The sequence below is a fragment of the Phasianus colchicus genome, chromosome 1, assembly GCF_987193195.1.
Source record: "Phasianus colchicus chromosome 1, bPhaCol1.hap1.1, whole genome shotgun sequence".
Classification (NCBI taxonomy): Eukaryota; Metazoa; Chordata; class Aves; order Galliformes; family Phasianidae; genus Phasianus; species Phasianus colchicus.
In genome coordinates this window covers 37,623,032-37,629,306 of record NC_143436.1, presented here as the reverse complement: position 1 = coordinate 37,629,306, position 6,275 = coordinate 37,623,032, and positions in this window count along the sequence as shown.

Here is a 6,275-nt window from a genome sequence, read left to right as displayed (position 1 = left end):
TCCCCAAGGATTCTATCTAACAGCCTGTCATGGAGTTAACTAGATCAATCTATGCCCATGACAGAGGGCCAGTAAGCCCCTGGGCCCCCCTGGCCCCACAAAATGGGAAGGAAAAGGGAAAAGGAGTAGGGAAATGGGAGTTGGGCTCAAGGAAAGAGAAAAAAAAAATCAGCAGCAACGATCTCTGGAGGAAAAATTATTTTACTGATTATGGTATCGGAATAATAAATCAAATAAAATAGAAGAGAGAGAGAGTTCCTGAGACCAAGTCAAATCTGAAAGCTAGGAAAAGCATCCTCCAGCACCCACTGCAAGGCAGTAAGAGACCACCCAACCAGGAAGGGCCAGATCCCATGACTTCTGCGATGTACAGCTCCATGAACTTGTACACATAGATTTAGAGGCTTTGTTTATTTGAAAGACAGAGACAGTACATTAGTGGACAATATAAAATGGACAGCAGCTGACTGTCTCACCCTGATTCAGTGTCCTATCCTATATTTACAGACAATTTTCAATGCATTCACAGCATAAATGACTAAATTTATTCCATTAAGATTAGCGGCTTACAGATGTTTCAAGTGTTATTGAAGAAAGTAAGGTTTCCATGGTAAATGCACACACATTTTCTGTGCAGCAAACAAATAAAATCCAGGTAATTTTTTGTGTATAGGTATTTCCTGAACATTCAGAACAAGCACCAATGTTACTTCTAAATATATAGGAAAAAAGATACACACTACTCACATTAACATTTGAAATGACCAGTGATTAAAGTCATTAACATTTTGTATGTCTCATTTCAAGTGCTTGACAGAGAGAAAATGTGAAAAGTGGGTTCAGGGTTTAAATTTGTTCAATTTGTATGTATTTAAGAGTTTTGAGTAATTAAATTACCTCCAAGTAGCACTGCAGTACTTTATTATAAAGGTGATATTCTTAATCTCTGTACTGTTTTCATATTGATTCAAGGCCACTGATTTCAAAATAATCTTTATATGCAAGCCGTGGTACAGATATAAAAAACCACTGTTTTATTTTTTCATAATATTAGACAATTTATATATGTATGATGTATGAAGGTGAGATTCAATAATATCCTGTGTGTTTTAAGTATTATGATCGATATTAATCTCTTCTCATGTACTTTATTGCACCTGTTCCATCTCTGCCTGATTGTCTAGACTTTCTTCATGGACATTACATGCAATTTGTTTCATGATCACCAGAAATATTTTAGATATCTACATTAGAATTTGATGAATGTTTTTCTTCAATAAATTTGAAAAGAGTGGGTGACTTATTCAAATATACACTTATTATTGTCCCTATTTGCACATTATTAAACACTATATTCACCTGAGGAACCTCAGTATGGGAACAGCTGTTTACAAGGATGGATAGTGATAGAACAAGGGGAAATGGTCTTAAACTGAGGCAGGGAAGGTTTAGGTTAGATATTAGGAGGACGTTTTTCATTCAGAGTGGGTGGCACACTGGAATGGTTGCTCAAGGAGGTTGTGGATGCCCCATCCCTGGAGACATTCAAGGCCAGCCCGGTCTAATGGCTGGCAACTCTGCACATAGCAGGAGGTTGAAACTAGATGATCATTGTGGTCCTTTTCAACCCAGGCCATTCAATGATTCTACAATTCTATGATTCTATGAATTTAAGACAACAAAATGTTGATATTAAATTTCTTCTTCCGATAGCACTAAAATAATAACAGTTTTATGGTTTTCATGTGATCTGTTTCAGAGATTTTTTGTGATTATTATGCATATTCTTAAATTGAAAAAAATCTTCAATTCATTTTAGTTTTTTTTTCAATAGTATAACTAACAACAGTGAAAAAAATGGCTCTGTATTCTAAAATAGTAGCTATTTACGGTAGTAGTGCCTTTACAGTTTTACATTTTTTAAGTAAAATATGTACAATATATATATAAGAAATATATTTTTAATCAGCTTATGATGAGAACCTTGAAACAATACTTGTACATTATTACTAAAAAATCAGGAATTGAAGAGAATCTCCCATCATTTCCCCCCAGATTTTAGCACCCTAATTCACAACATGAATCCACACTGGCAAGCTTCAACTGGATTCCTCCTGTAGGAAACTGATCCAGAAGATGCACTCCAGTAGCTAACAGGACTTTAGGCCATGGAAGGAGACCTGAGCTAGGCTAAAATTCCTGCCAAAATTTTCACCATCATCCTTGGTGATGGGTCTTGTTTCTCTCTACAGAGATATTCCTAATGCACACACTAATTGCTGATGTAGTCTTGGCTGGTGACTCACTGTATCACACATGAACATGACACAGTGATGTAATCCTGAACCATATCCTTCTCCTTTGTATATATACACAATTTGAACAACTTTGTGATTCCTGAGGAGACAGTACTGCAGTTTTGCTTTACCATAGATTGAAAAACAGGGACAGCAATCCTTTCATGAAACAAGGTGTCAGAGTTCAACCTGCACTTCCCTTTGGTTCAAGTGCTTTGTGCCATCTGTATGCCAAAGTAAATCATTTAATTACTCAAAATGTGGCACGTTAAAATGCTAATTCTATTACTTCTTAATATACATAATACTTAAAATTCTATTTGCACTCTTCTCTGTCCAATGGTGCATACTGTTGATAAAGATGAAAAATTTATTAATATTTTGACAATATGTAGATACTGTTAGTGTCACTTTGGACTCCAGACTGTAAACTTTTACATTTGCTTTCTTCTGCATCACGTGATGAAGATTATGAAATTTAATTCCTGAGTTTCAACGTGGTAACATTTTATTTTGTAGAAGAGTTAGTTTGGCAAGGGCTGTGTATTTACTTCTAGCTTAATTAGACTCTTTAAATAGTTCATGTGCAGTATTTCAATCACTCATTATTTTGCCTCACTGTTTTCTTCAATTGATTAAATCTCTACTAATCAAAAATGCTGTATTTTAGGCATACTCCTTACTTGAATACATTTAATTGTTAGGACTGATCATTTAATAAATATCAATTGGGCAAGCTCCTCAGAATTCTGTATCTCATGCATAAAAATATACTGAGATTGTAGTAGCTGTGTGAAATTCTGCCCCCAGAGAATAAATATAAATTTGCAGTTAACCTTATGGGAATAGAATTAGGAGAATGCCTAACAATATTTTCTGAAAATGGTGATTGCTTTGTCTGTCAAATTGCAATCCCCTTGAAAACTGTTCTGTTACAGTCCCAGTGTTATGTGGTCAAAGAAAGAGAAGACAATGTAGTGTAGAAAGAACTCTGCAAGATGTACACTTGGAGAGCTTGCAGTGGTTAATAAAAATGTGTCCATAGGCTCTGTAAAATCTACTTGTTTAATTATACTAATAATAGGAACTAAGAGTATAAACCTGAAGTGCTGCAAGGCTCAAGATTTGTTTTCATAGGAGTCCATCTCCAGGGAAGAAGAATATAATTAAAACTTTATTTTTTATTGAAAATATCGAGACCTGAAGAAAAATAGAGGTTTGGAGGAAAGTCATTAGTCTCGACCAAAGTTCTTTGATAGAAAATGACAATCTTCCTTTTCTAAATGTTCCTGTCTACACTGTAAGAAAAATGACTATATTAATGTTTAATTTGACTTTTTTTAAAGATGATCTTTATGTGTATTATTCACAATCAGATATTCTAAAATATTATTCTTGAAGGCAGTTAACATTATTTTGGTGAATATACTTCTGTCTAGTAATGTTAATCACTGAGAACATTTTAATGACAGTAGCCAGAATATCGCCACCATTTGAAGATGCAGTAAGTCATCTGTCATGACTGCATCTACCCTCTTTTTGAGAGTTCAGACTTGACCCCATCATCATTACCTGGTATTGGCTCTGGTCTTCCAGAAGAAAAATGTGAACTAGAGCTTTTCTGCATTTCACAAATAGAGTTTATGTTGTTAAAGATTATCACCAAGGAGAAAATAACTTTGAATTTTCCCTGAAGCAGAAATGACATTCATTGAAATGATGACATTTGCATGGCATGAGGAGAGTCATTTCTAAATGTAAGTCTTCTCTGGAGGCTCCAGAACAAGAAAGATTCAATTAGGAACTCAAAAATGAGCATAGTATGAAATTGGACTATACTAGACTACAAATATGAGCAAAAGACTGTAAACATCAAGTGGGACCTGCCTGTGGGCTGTGCCTAAAGTTTTTGGATCAGAAGCAGCAGGAAAGTATTGGCTTATTTGTCCTATTATGAGAGCTACAAAGTTAGCTTAAAGCTATCTATAATAACACTTGTGTGGTTGCAGTGTAGGCATACACTTTGATAGGAAGCCAGAAAGATTTCTTACATGAAGGAATTATCATAATTTTGATATTGCTTTGAAGTGTTTCTCTGATCAAGCAGTGCTGCTCTTCCCATGAGATCACAAGCTACTGAAATTACTGCTGCTTTGTCAAGACACTCTGGCCTGAAGCAGAGCACCAGAAGCCAGCAAGAGGTGCTCTGCTATTGGATTTCTTTGTCTCCATCTTTCTGAAGGGAAAGCATGTGAAAATATTTGGTAGGAACCTTCTGAAATTGCACTCGTCTCTCTTTCAGGCTGTTGTAGTCTTCCAGTAACTCCTGCAGCAAATCAGCAGTGTCAAGCGTTGGGTAACAGATGAATGTGTTAAAAAAATACTATCAGATATGTTGGACCAGAAGAAAAGGTTAACAGGTGTTTCTACTGTGGAAATATTTATCAGCCACCTTTTACATTGAGATATTTGGCAAATTATGGCTGTTAAGCCTTGATGTTAAGAAACTGGGACACAAACGTAAACAGAACATAGCCCCCCTCACCACGAGCTCTGCGTCAAAGAAAGAAGTTGTCTCAGCTGTCTTCAGGACATACAGAGTCAGGGGCTCAGCAGACGCTGGCATGGCCTGATGGTGAAAGCAAGGAAGACAGAAGTAGCAGAGGGCTCAGCTATGGTCTCCACTACTGCCACAGCAGCCATCTAGTAGTTGTCCTCTACTGCTCCAAGGCTGCTAGGCACTCCCTCCCAGGCAACCTGAAGTTTTCTCTTGCCCTCTGCCAGTGAACAAGAATCCCAGCAGTGGTGCTTATTCCCTACTTTGACTCTTCCGGAGATGTTGCTCAGGATCCCCTCCAACTTCTTCATAAAGTGCCAAGACAATTCCTTACATTAGAAGGCATCTGAGAAGGTCAGCTTTCCAAGTTAATTAAACAGCACCACATTCAGCACAGCTACATACAGCTCTTGTATGTTCCTTTTAACTAGAGTTATATTCTCCAAGGCCAGCACCTCTGCCAGTGATCAAGTATCTGAATTATTTTCATTTTCTTTTGTGATTTCTATTATCCATTTTCAGAAAATATATTACTCCCAGTATGAATTCTTGTTAAAGTGCTATAGATTACAGATCTTTCATAACAATATTTTGGACCTTTAATTCTAAATACTGCATTATTGTAAAAAATAAGAATGGAGATTTGCAAACACAGTGAGGATCTTGTTGAATTCACTCACCACATACCTGTCAGTCCAAACTTGATCAAAAATAAGATATCTCCAGAGTAGCAGCTATTCATCTATCCATCAATTTTCACATCTTCTTTTAGCTTTCAAGTTAGAAACAGTAGTTTTAGCATTCACTGATAAAGACATTGTGACGGTGATGGATGGAGTTCCAGAAACATGTGCTGAGGGTATGACTGATGTCAGAGATTTACATAAGTTAAGCAAAGAGATTCTATTCAGTCTAGTGGAGCCAGTGTCTTGATCTCAGTGCCAAAAGGAATCTCACTAAGCTATGCAGTCATTTATCAGATGATATGGTAATTCAACTATTGTCAGCAAGGCATCTTGGCAGTCACTGCTGAGTACACAGTTCGTAAATTTTTGCAGAGGTATTGTTGTTGTAGCCAGAATTGTTTGTATGATGGCTGGTGAGCAGAAATATACCTCCTGTTCAATCTTTTGATAGAGTTGGAGATAATCCCTAAGATTTCAGACACAAAAGCTCTTCTTTAATTTTGAAACAGAAGAACCTACCGATAAATTGAGATTGCTGCAGTGTTAATCAGTGAGAACAGGAGAACAGAAGTTTGTTTCTGAAGCAGAGAAATAAGCTTTAGATATCTAGCTGCACTGGAATAGTGCAGCCTTAATCTGTCAAGCTGGGTGCAGTGGGGAAGTAGAAAGGCAGCTGCTTCAGGCTGGGTGGTGAGCTGGGCAGCAGGGATCACAGTGTTGTACTGTGTTCACAGA